The sequence below is a fragment of the Tupaia chinensis genome, unplaced genomic scaffold (genome assembly GCF_000334495.1).
Source record: "Tupaia chinensis unplaced genomic scaffold, TupChi_1.0 Scaffold000050_1, whole genome shotgun sequence".
NCBI classification, from domain to species: Eukaryota; Metazoa; Chordata; class Mammalia; order Scandentia; family Tupaiidae; genus Tupaia; species Tupaia belangeri.
Genome location: NW_006159508.1, coordinates 1,954,235 through 1,967,701, shown reverse-complemented (window position 1 = coordinate 1,967,701; position 13,467 = coordinate 1,954,235). Strand labels below are relative to the sequence as shown.

Genomic DNA, 13,467 nt, shown 5'->3' with positions numbered 1-13,467 from the left:
GATTTTGTAGAGAAATAGAATACTGTGTGTGTGTGTGTGTGTGTGTGTGTGTGTGTGTGTGTGTGTGTGTGTGTTAAGAGAAAAGTCTGGAGAGAGGTGGAAGGGGGACATATTTAAGGGATAGACTCAAGTGATTGTGGAGGCTGAGAAGTCTAAACTTTTGGGGGTAAGTCAATGGGTTAGCAACTCAAAGAAGAGTTGATTTTGCAGTTTGAATTTGAAGGCTGTCAGCTGGCAAAATTGCCTTTATTTCAAGGAAAGTCAGCATTTCTCGATTAAGGCCTTTAACTGATGAGACAAGGCCCATCTGTATTATGGAGAGCATTTTGCTCCACTCAAAATTTACTGATTTAAATGCAATATAAGTGAAAGAATATATTTACAGAAATATTTAAGGAGAGGAAGATTTCATGAAGTATTAATACAATTAGTCTATGAGATGCAAACTAAAGGCTACGCAGTCCTCTCAGAGGTAGTTTCTTGGTCCTAATCCACACTGTGCAATGATGTTTCACTACTGGGAAGAGTCCAAAGGCTTTGATCTATAGTACTATAAAAGGGTCAAGATATTAAAGAGTTCCCAGAATTGTTTAATAAACTTGTGGATGTGATGACACTAATAAATCCAAGGAAGAATCATCCGTCCAGTTTCTTTGAACCACAGTCTATAAACTATCATTTAAATTTGTGCCTTTTCCAAGTGGTTCCTGAGATTTGGCCACAGGGTACAACTGAGCTGCCAAAGCAATCAACAGTAATACCATCCTGTGAGGTGCATGAGGGATATTCTAAGAAATATCAGGGCCTAGTGAAAGAGAATCTTAAAGAAATATTTCAGGAATGTTCCTTTAGTGTCAGGTCTTCAAATAGTCTTTCTACAGCTGATTGATTCTTGATGGTAACTCCTCTGCAAAAATCTGAAAGCAGGCAAACAAACAAACAAAAAACAAAAAACAAAAAATAAAATTGCTTAAAGTCACTTTTACTTGGTTGCTCACTGCGGCAAACTGACTTTCTCTCGTGTAACAGCCAAGAATCTGGTTTACGGGTACACAGTATCTCAATTGCCAATTTAATGTTTCCTAAATATGTTGTATTAGACTCTCTGTAAAACAAAATTTCATATTAAGAAAAAGTTAAAACCACAGAAAGGTTTATATAAATAGCAGTGCTAAACAGTTTCAGAAATGAATTTCAGCCCAGAGGAAAAAAAAAATCACTTGCTTAATAGATAAGCAGAGTGGCATGTTTTTATATGCCTACCCTGAAAACCAATCTGAAATTTGAAGCAAGAGTATGTCCAAAAATACCTTATAAATATATATTTAGTCAAGGGGAATGGAATAGCTCCAAGAAGAAGTAGCTGTACTAGAATTGACAGGTCTAGAAGCATATGTTTGTCAGTGTTTCACATAATAAATTATACTTTTTATTCTCTTCTACCCAAAGATATATACACATATTGTATACATGTGTACTAATATGTATGTGTATATACAGATAAAACATATTTATATTTATTATATATGTATTTTATGTATGTTTTTAAAACTCAAAAAGGCAGTAACAGTATCCTTGATTTTTTTCATATTTTAAATTTTAGTGTGAAATACAAGCTAAAATTTATTCATCCATTTTTTGAGAGATAGAGACAAAGAGAAAGAGAGACCCTTGACAGCCCCATCATCCAGAGTGTCTCCTCCTAGCTTTCTAGTTAGCCAGGATCTTGGACACTGACAGGTGTACTCACGAAATCCAGTCCACTGAGGATCCAAACCCTAGACTTTGCCACACAAGTGTAAGTCTACTCAGAACCTGAAGTATGGGTGTGCTCACAAGGTGAATTCAGGTTCACCAAGGATTTGAACCCTGGGCTTTCCCATGTAACTTCAATATCTATTGACTGTTGCAGCCAGGCCACTTTATTTTTACTTTTATTTTTATTTATTCATTTATTTTATTATTATTACTATTCATACATTCAGAATGGGAGAGAATTTTTGTTAACTGTGCCTCAGATTAGGGACTGATAACCAGAATACACAAGGAACTCAAGCAGCTTACCCGGAAGAAAATGATTAACACAATGAAAAGATGGGAAAATGAGTTGAATAAACAACTCTCTAAGGAAGACACACAAACAGTCAAAAAGATTATGAAAAAAATGCTCAATATCCCTCATTGTAAGGGAGAACCATAATGAGATACCACCTAACCCCAGTCAGAATGGTGAAGATTATAAAAACAAATAATGATAAGTGCTGGAGGGGATGTGGTGAAAGGGGAGTATTCCTAGGCTGTTGGCAGCCAGGCCACTTTAAAAACTGACTAAAGAACTACTGGGTTGTTGGAAAAGTCATGTGTATTTTTTCATGTTATTCTATGCAAAAATCCACCGTGACTTTTCTGATGACTCAATTTAAATAAGAGTAATTATTGTGCTCTGATTTGCTTCTGCTACTGCAGTGATAAGGCTTGAATGGGAGGAGAATGGGAAGAAGGATGGATTTTTTCTCCTAAAAATGTGTTAAACTCACCAATACTCTTGATTGATCACCTATGCATATTAGTTTACACAGTCTGGAAGCTGAATTCTCTCTAGGAAACACAATCTTTCATTAAGCTGTAATTTTAGAGAAATAGATAACTTTTTTGTGTGTGTGTTTCAGGTTTAATAGCAAAAATAGAAAGGGTCACCAAAGAGTCACATTCTTTCCTTGTTATTCATATCCCCTAACCTCCATCTTTCTATCTTCGTGAGTTTGAATACAGTCCAGGTTGGTAGGGTAGAAAAATGACTTTAGGAAATCTCATGATGCCTCAAAAATGTTGACTATAATTCAGAAAGAGATACAAAACTCGGCACCCCCTTCATTTAAGACATAAGTAAAGAAATTATATGAAAAAATCAAAATATAGCTGTCTGAGTAGATCTTAATTCTTCTACAATAGAGAGTTACTCTCATATTCATTGGGGGTCATTTGGGCAAAAACCAGACTGAGCCCTCTCTGGCTCTTTTTATGGGCTTTCCTAAACCTTTTAGGAAACTGAGTGGCTTCTGTGTCTGTGACTATGGTGAAGACCTGGGGATTTGGAGCGGGATCTGTGCGGTTGATCTCAGGAACTGCGGTGATGTCTTGGACTCTTGCTCCGATGTCTTTCTCCGCAAGGTGAAGGGCTTCTTCTTTGGGAGATGGGCTCTGCCTCTGGGAGACTGGCTCCTACTTCTGTAGCAAGTGTGGGAGAGCGGTGGGGCTTGTCCAAGTCTTGGTAGCTTCTCTTTCCAACTTCTCATCCTCCTCTCGTCTTCTTCACTGGACTCCACATCATCCGTGTCTTCTTCTAGAGCACTTACTCCAGGCTCCAGTTGCTCAGCTTCCTCAAACACCTAGCATTTCTGTAACTGCATCAGAATAATATCACAGACTCTCTCACTGTGCATTAATTTATCAATAAATTCATCTACAGGCATCAGTTCAAACTCCCCATTTCAGTTCTTGCTCTTGATGTTTCTATAGTTGTTATACAAAGGCTCCAAGTGCTTATAACAATCAATTGCAGTGCCAGTCAGCCTCATATAAAGTGCCCCTAACATGAGGACATACTTAATCTTCATTTTTTGTGTGTGCCAGCACTTGTCATTCTTTATTTTCTTTCTTTTTAAATTTTTTGTTCATTATTATCATGATCTTGTTTATATTACGTTGAATCATGTATAACTTTACAGTGTATTACATTTCTTTTTCCAGAAGGAATACCATGCATATAGTCAAGACAAAGACATCACTATCTACATCATCATCAAATAGCTTTTCATAATTTTTTTCCAGATTATTATTATTGTTATTCTCATTATTTCTTTAAACATTCATTCAATTACTATTTTTCATTTTGCTCATAAAAAGACTTTACCCAATGTGAAATATTTCTCAGACCAGTCCATTTGAGAAAACTATATATGCTATCATCAACAGGTAATAAACCATTTCCATATCCCACTAATCCCATGCCTCTCTATTTGTTCTCTTGCTATCCTTTTCCATAACTTTCCCTTCTTCCACCCCATTTCACACTGTCTTCAGCATCTCTAACTATTTTTACTGCTTTTATGCCCTCCAATATTTCAGTCTCTACCATAAAGTATGGATAGTCAGTATATATTAAGTGGGTATATACAATATCTTTCTTTCATATCATGGCTTGCTTCATTCAGCATTAGAGCATCTATATCCCACCACTTTCTATAAAATGCCAGGGTCTTATTTTTTTTTCTTTATGGCTGAGTAGTATTTCATAGAGTGTATGTGCCACATTTTTCTCATCCATTCATCTGTTTGTGGACATTTGGGTTAGTACCATGTCTTAGCGATCATGAAAAATGCTGCAATAAACATTGATGTGCAAGCACTTTTCCAACTGAGCATTCTTCTGTCCTTTGGGTAGATACCCAGAAGTGGGATTGCTTTATCAAATAGTAGTTCTATTTATAGATCTTTGAGGAACCTCCGTATTGTTCTTGACAGTGGCTGAACCAGTTTACATTCACACAGTGTAGAAGCGTTCCCCATCTTTCACCATTAACAAAAATCAACTCGAAATGACTCAAAGATCTGAACCTTACCATAAAGTATGGATAGTCAGTATATATTAAGTGGGTATATACAATATCTTTCTTTCATATCATGGCTTGCTTCATTCAGCATTAGAGCATCTATATCCCACCACTTTCTATAAAATGCCAGGGTCTTATTTTTTTTTCTTTATGGCTGAGTAGTATTTCATAGAGTGTATGTGCCACATTTTTCTCATCCATTCATCTGTTTGTGGACATTTGGGTTAGTACCATGTCTTAGCGATCATGAAAAATGCTGCAATAAACATTGATGTGCAAGCACTTTTCCAACTGAGCATTCTTCTGTCCTTTGGGTAGATACCCAGAAGTGGGATTGCTTTATCAAATAGTAGTTCTATTTATAGATCTTTGAGGAACCTCCGTATTGTTCTTGACAGTGGCTGAACCAGTTTACATTCACACAGTGTAGAAGCGTTCCCCATCTTTCACCATTAACAAAAATCAACTCGAAATGACTCAAAGATCTGAACCTAAGACCTCAAACTATAAAACTACTGGTGGAAAATACTGGGAAAACTCTGGGAGATACTGGAGTAGGCAAAGACTTTTTAATTTCTTGTAAACTCCACAATTATATCCTTCTCCAGTTGAATCTGAAGCATCTTCAATGTTAAACACAGAAAGGGCATTGGTTTTATGTTGGCACCATAGACACCACCAACAAACCTTAACTCCATGGCTTTATCAACTATAAGTTCAGCTGTAAGTCCCAAGCACTCTTCTTTCCAGTACTTGGACTCATAAACTCACGTCAGAATAATCTTCTCCACCACATAATGAGGATTGATGCCATGGATGCTGTGGTCATCCTTCACTGTGCGGTTTGCCATTTTAGTACTCTTTCATACCTATTTCCATCAGGTCCTCTAATGCGGCACATCCAGGTTAAAACAAAAGTAAACCTAATGAAACAAAACGAAATCACACAACACCAACAGGGATGGAGAAAAGTGGAGGAAATCTCACTAAACTGCTTAGGCAACCACCTTGTAAGTGGAAACACTACTGCATAAGGAACTCCTAAATAATTCTTAATATAAACAAACTTCACAGATTTTTTTTGTCTGAGATGATAGCTGGCACTGTCATTCTGGATGTCCCTTTTAAAAATAGTTTACCAAAAATTTATAAAGTATTTATAAGGTGCACGGCCTACAGAGATATGAGGCCAAATGAGAATGTTCCCAGTCTCCCAGAGACTTTCATGAGCACACACAGTTTATGAGACAAGTCATTCAGTCCACTAATTCTCTAATTATTTTATAAAATAACAAAAGCATTTAAGTACATGAATACTAAATACTACAACACATTTTTCCCTCAAAAATTAGAACTTCAAGGAAAAAAACAAACCAACAATAACAATTATAGTAGGAGCTTCCCCTTTGCCTAGGAACACAGCATGTAAGTAATTTAATGGCAGCAGATAGGAACTCTAAACACATTCAACAGCATAAGAACCCATCATCAAATATATCAAACCCTTCACAGAGACTAATGCTTGTGGACCAGCAAAGTGGCATGGTGGTTAAAGCAGCTGAATCCCACATGGCAAACTGCATAGTTTAAGTCCCAGATCCAGCAGCTTGAAAAACAACCCAAATTCTCTAGAGGAAAGCAGAAGAGAAGGGATTGCAGAGTGGTCATCCTCCAGGGGGTTGCTTTCTCACTTTCTTTCTATCCCTCTCTTTTTCTCTCCAGTGAGCGTATGTGCCCTATGGCAAATTAAAAAAAAAAATCATGGTTGCTGGATAGTTAACATTCCCTGATCAGGCCTAATGTTTCCAGTAATATCAAGAAAAACCTTGGTAGTGGCAGGATTGGGGTCAGTGGGGAGGTAAAGTACATAGAGGACCACAATTGCTTCTACTTGCTTTTATAACACTTCTAGAGAGTCTGTACATCTGGGATCCAGAAGCTACCTACAGATTCAATGTCACTCAGTCTATAAACTGTCTTCGCTCTTTTGCTAAATTGTGAATTTTGTCCTAAGTTCTCACCTTTGCTGTTGGGGTGGAATCTGGGACATCCATCATGTATAGGCCAAGATAAAACAAAGAAGACTTATAAATGGCCAACAGGTATATGAAAGGGTGTTTGACTTCAGTTTTTATCAGGAAAGTACAAATCAAAACCACAGTGAGATATTACCCCACACTTGTTTAGGATGGCTATTTCAAAAAGACAAGAGGTGGCAAATGTTGGCAAAGCAAACCCTTGTACACTCTTGGTAGGAATTTGAATTGGTACAACTGTTATGGATAATATTGTGGTGATTCCACAAAAAATTATGAATAAAACTACTTTATGAACCAGCAATCCCCCTTTTGAGTCATACAACCAAAGGAAATGAAATCTGTATGTTGAAGAAATAGCTGCATGTTCCATGTTTATTGCATTAGTAACAATATTAAGATAGAGAAACAACCTGATGACCATATTTATTGGCTCAGTCCAATTGACACCAATAAAAGGTCTCCAGAACATTTGTCAATCCATCTCTCCCTTCCTTTCTTCCTCCTTCTGTCTTTCCTTCCCTTGCTCTCTCTTATCTGTCTTCTCTTCCTCTTCCTTCTCCTTCTTCCCTGTATTTTGTACCTGTATTAGACTAGGTTCTGAGAATTTAACCATTCAACAAACCATGAGCAGAGTTCTGATTATCATTACTTAACACATCACAATGCAACTTGGTTGGTTAAAGCTACATTATCAGTTATTTGTTTATGAACTTGCAATTTGGACTGAGGTCAGAGGAAAAGTCTTAGCTGTTCCATATGTGACTTGACTCAGGACTGGAAGATTAGCTTCCTAGATTTCTCAGTCACAGGATTCAAAAGTTGATTCTGTCTTGTTGGCTGCGAGCTCAGTTGGGGCTGAGAAATCGATTCATCTCTTCATCTGTCTATGTAACTTGTTCTTCCTCCTACCATGGTAGATAAGTTTTGAGGAATAATATCTTAATGAAAACTCAGGAAGCCCCTGTACATATCACTTATTATGACATACTCTTAGAAAATAATCACAGGATTAATTTTTACTCTGCTCTATTAGTTGAGAGAGTCACAAATGCCCACCCAGTGTAAGGGGGAGGAAACAAACTTCTTGAATAGGGAGTTGGGAAGGTCTAGAAATACATATAGTACAGGAAACAATGCTGTAGTCATATATTTAACAAAAGCAGGCACATTTCCTAACCTCGGGGAGCTTTTTACTTTTTATGATGGGGAAGAACAGGGCTTTATGGGATCTTAACATTGAAAACTTCCTAGAGGAAGTGCCTGCCAAACTAAGATATAAAAGATGAGTACAAAAGTTGAGGTTGCAGTGGAGAGGAAAAAAGTGTTTTAATGGTTTCTCTATGACCAAGATATTTTCCACTAACAGTCTTCCTGGAGTTTGTAATTATGTCCCATCTAAAAATGTTAATGCTTTTGTGAACAGTAGCAGTTCTTCATGGACTCACCTCAGTTGAGCACATCTCATGAGTCAGACATTGTGCTCCCCACTTTATTTATATTCTTATTTATATTTGATGAAAATTTTACAAGGTGTTTGTCATTTTTTTTTTTGACAGTTAAGAAACTGAGACCTAGTTTGTATCCTAATCAAGGTCTCCCTGACTTCTGACATCTTTGATCTACCACCTCATACTCATTCCACTTCAAGAAATATGTGTAAAAGTCCCTTGCAGCTAATCCAAATTTTAGCTATGATTAATTTTCTTTCTTGGTCTCGCACAATGTTCTGATGTCCACATTATTTGCTATCAGGACTTGTAATCCTTACTGCCCAGACAGTAAGGAGCTTGGACACCCCTCCAAAAGGTCACGATGGTTGACCTTTTTCCATGTCCAAGATCAGCTACACAATTTGTGAGGCCCAGTTCCAAATAAAAATGTGGGGCCCCTTGTTCAAAACTTACTAAGCTCTTCAAGATAGTGACTGTAAAACTTTAAACCAAGTGTGGGACTGTGTATACTTGTATAGATTGTATGTTTAAGAAGCTGTGTCTATCCCTGTCTTTGGCAAGTTGCATATTCTGTAAAAGTCATGTTTGTCTTGGTTGTATATGAAGGAATCTAGGACTCTAGATACAGAGGCCAACTGTAAATGTGGATTTCAGTGTCAACATCTGTCACTGACAATAGGCACATCAATTATTGGGATTATTGGTCACCGTGAACCTCTTTAATTTAGTGCATTGCCTCCTTTCCAGTGTTCTGACACCCCAAGTTGTTTGGGAAGGTTTACCATGCAGGGAGACATGGATTGATAGCAGATTTCTCATGACAGCTGAGAATACATCAACCAAGCAGTATGCAGAAAGACAAGCTTGTGAATTGCTGAAGGGTTGAAATCTTCCATGCCCTTAAATTTTGCTGATCATTAGGCTCCATTTTCAGAGGCAATGCTACTAGCTGCTGATAGCTGTGAGTTACAGTTCACACTTTTTAATTCTGATGACTGCTTTCCAGGTGACCTCTGTAGTAGTAAAAAAATTCCTGTTGACTCAGAGCTAATTTGAGATAAAAGAGAACCTTGGTTTTAATCAGACCAGAGATTAGAGAGTGAGGCGAATGGGGCATAATGAGAAATTTCATATCAAAAGTCCCCTTCTAGGGACACATACTGAGTCTAATTTATTTAAACTAGTTAGTTACCTTCCTGAATCTTGTTTCCCATTGACTTTGTTTAAATATGGCAGGGTACAAAATTGCCAAATTACTGAGTGCCTAATTACAATTCAATGGCCTGAATTGCACAATATCTGAATCGTTTAATCGGTATTCCTCTTGCTTTTCAATAAGATTATATACTTTTTAAGCACCATGTTTTATAAGAGCTTGTTTACTTTATGTAATAGAATGTTAGAACAGAATTACTTTAGAGGTCATTTATTTCCATTTGATCCAAGAAATGACTGTAGAATTTGTTCTCCAGAAAAAATGCTGTTATAAATGCTGTGCTGCCAAGATGGGTCGATCCTGGCTCTTCTCACTTCTCAAATTGCTGGGAATCTTGTGAGGGATAAAGAATAAAATCCAAGCAGGAAATATGAGAAGGACCTGTCCTGACATAAGCTAACTGCTGAGGGAACATGGAGTGGAGAGTAACTGATAATCTCATTGATTCAGTTTCAGTTACTGAGCTCCTACTACGTGCCTGGTACTTTACTAAGTATAGAGGATATAGCAATAAAGAAGACTATTTATTTAGTCTTCTAGACTTCTTAGACCAGCAGTTAGTGTAATGGCTATGTCTCTGGACTCCCATGTAGTTGACTGTGGTTCAAGTCCTGTACCCAGTGGCTTAAACTCACGCCGGGTGCGTGTGCGTGCGTGCCCAAGATCCCGAGAGGAGAATGGAGGAGAAGGGATTGCGGTGTGGCCAGCCCCCCTGGGGGTGTGTGATTTCTCCCTTTCTGTCTCTCTGTCTCTGTCTGTTTGGCGAGCATATGCGCCCTATAGCAAAAACCTCTCAAAAAAAAAAAAAGATTATTTATTTAATAGTCTCATCCGTATTGGGGTGAATGAAGCAAACAAACAGCTCATTCCTAGAGAAACAAGAGGCTTTCATGGAGGAGATGATAGTTGAATTGGGTCTTTAAGTTTAAATAGACTTATGGAACCAGAAAGGGGTAAGATAGAGACAAAAGGGAGAGAGCTTTCCTTTCTTGTCCTTCCTCTAGTTCACTATAGCTATTTCCCCATAGTTTTTAGAATACTGGTGGGCATATAAACTGGGTTAGTTCTTGTGGACAATTGAGTTCTCAGTTAGCTATGTCTTAGTGGATTATGATTTCTTTCCATGATATCATTTATTTCTAATACCTCAAATACCCCCACAGTGACTATATTTCCGTCAATTTTCCTTTGTTTCATAGAATGTTTGTTAATTCTCTTGCACTTTTGATGCTGTGATTAGTGACTCATTTATAGCCACAGTGACCTTAGACTTAGCAGGTGAGTACATGCCAAGAAGGGTATAGGATAAAATAAGGGTGAAGAAATTAGGGGTTGTTTCTCTGTCCTGGAATAAGTTCTCTGTGTACAAAGCAAACTGTCTCACTGGGCTCTGCCAAAATTTTTTCCTGCTGCCAGAAATATACTAAATATGTAGCCTCAGCAACATAGATCAAGTAGATGAACATTTGGGGAAATGAGAGATTTTACATTTGTAATGTCAGCAAAGGAAAATGGGAGCTATAAAGTTCCTGCTTGTCATTAGTGTCACGTTTCCAGCAGACTTCAGTAATGTGACTGAGTCTATCTCCCAGGGAGATTTGGAGTCTTGCTAGCTATTAGATTTTACATTTTGAGGCTCAGTTCTTTGAACTGGCTGATCCAGCAACATTACCTATAGGACTGGAGCTCAGAGGACCATAGGGAGATCAATATGATACTGCAATAAAAGTGTGTGTGTCTGATTTTCCAAAAGATTCAACGTCATTTGAAACATTTCAGTGATCTGTTAATCTCAAAACAAGTGTCCTGTTTTGGAGGTGAGTGAGTTGAGAAGGCCTGAGGTTTGATTTTATTTACTGAAAAACAAAAACAAAAATAAAAAACCTAGAATCAGAAGATAGGGATTTCGATAATATCTCTACTGCAGCTCTAGCTTTGTTCACTCAGGCATACTACTTACCAATTTCTTTCCTTTGCTTACTTTTCTTTTTCTTTTTTCTTTCTTCTCTTTCCTTCCTTCCTTCCTTCCTTCCTTCCTTCCTTCCTTCCTTCCTTCCTTCCTTCTTTCTTTCTTTCTTTCTTTCTTTCTTTCTTTCTTTCTTTCTTTCTTTCTTTCTTTTTGTATTGCATTCAATCACTGTATATCATTACAGAATACCAATAGAATTTTCCCATATGAATAGACTGTATTGATTCAGTCAAGGATATTACTAAATACATTATAATCAATAGATTTCTTTCCATTGTGGGTCCCTTAAATGTTTTGATTCTTTTTTTTTCCTTTGATTCTCTCCCTCTCTCCTCCCCATTTTCCACCTTCATCCCATAGTACCTCCAGTATCACCATTGATTTCCATGCTTTTATACCTTCCAATCTCAGTTTCTGCTGTAGAGAGCTGACATTCAATATATATATTGAGTGGAGATATACAATGCCTCTCTTTCATAGTTTGGCTTGCTTCACCTAGCAGTGCACTTACCAGAAAGAGACAGAGAGAGTAAAAGTGAGAAATCACCTCCCAGGGGAGATAGCTATGCCCCAATTTCTTCTCCATTCTCTCTCTGAGTTCTGTGTATGCATGTACACATAACTGGCATGATTCTCAAGCTACCAGGACAGGACTAGAACTGCAGTCAGCCATGTGGGAATCCAGCACCTTAACCATCATGCCACCTGCTGGCCCCTCAGTTTCTTGTCCTAAATGAAACTAACATGCCCGTAAGTTATATGTACTAATAAAAGAACAAATATGTAATTAACTTAATAGTTTTTTCCCTCTCTTGTGCAGTCCCATGAGATGTTATATGCAACCTACAGGTGTTACAAGAGGGGAGGGGATTTTAATTCTGTGCATCAGTGGGAGACAAATATGCCAGATACTAGGAAACCAGAGATCTAATTACATCTCTACCACTTTGGACAAGGCATCCATTAATTTATTCATCTATTCATGTTCTATCTCATTTTTGTAAGCCATTTGAAGTACTTTTGGTTATTTATTTATTTATTTATGCCTTTGGTGCTTCTATTTTAAAATCTGTAATAGTAGCTCAGTTATTCCAAAAACTCCTTAGGGGATTTAAATGGTTATGGACCTTCTCAAGGTAATCAAATGAATATTGTCCTTATGGGAATCAAATAAGAGTCCAAAAGGATGACTGTAAACTCAAAGAACAGTAGAACCATCAAATTCAGAAACATGAAGTTGAAACTTCTAGTCGGAATCAGAGAAGAAGGCTCCCAAAAGAGACCTTTTAGGGGCTCTAAGGCTCGTTGTGTGAGCAAAGGAAAGAAAGTTGTTTGAATACTTTACTAAGTAAGACAGGATGCCAGAAACTGAAGAGAGGTATCAACCGAGCTATAATTAACAGCCACATTTGAGCCCCTGGGAAGCATTTTCTCTATCAGGTAAAGAAAAAGAACATTTTCAGACTTTGACTGCAAGGACAGGCAGATGGCTTATCCTGACCACTCAGTTTCAGAATTCAGCCAAGCACCTGTCAAACGGCATCATCAATAGAAGCTTTAGGCAACTTGAGTCATTGAGTGAGATGGAAAGTTGGTATCAACACAGTAGAAGTCCAAGGTACAAAAGAATGGCAGCTGATCCTGAGATACATGCTGACAGCTAGAGGAGAAACTCAGATGTGGGCTAAAATTCTATTCTTCCAGCTGGAGGGGACAGTCTTGTATTATTGTTCATTTTCTGCACCCTGACTATATTCACACCCAACCTGTTATATAAAGGGTTGATAAAAGTACACATTAGTATGAAAGAAAACAAGTATAAAAGAAAACATTTTATTTGGTTAGGGCTCAGCTAATTGCAAGAGTTTGAAAACAGGCTTTTTTTTTTTTTAAGATTTCTCCAATCCCCAACCCTTCCATAACGTGTCTCTCTTTCTCATATACTCAGATGTATTCACATACATATACATACACACAGACTTCACCTTCTCCACCAGCTTCCACATTCTGTTGAGGCTGATGTGATGGTTGGTCAAGCAAAAGCAACTCACCTTGGAATGGAGTTGAAATAAAGAGGAGTAATTGGGTGAAGTGGGTTGTTGTGAAGACCAAGGCTAGAGGAGGTTGACACAAGGTAGCTCAGACCATTTAGAAAATGACAGTGTGATCATTGCCACTG

At 37.7% G+C, this 13,467-nt stretch overlaps 1 pseudogene; it reads right to left on the bottom strand.

Annotated features, from left to right (window-relative positions):
• Positions 1–834: 834 nt before the first annotated feature.
• LOC102474153 (pre-mRNA-splicing factor 38A-like) lies at positions 835–5,464 on the bottom strand (annotated as a pseudogene).
• Between the last annotated feature and the right edge of the window lie 8,003 nt (positions 5,465–13,467).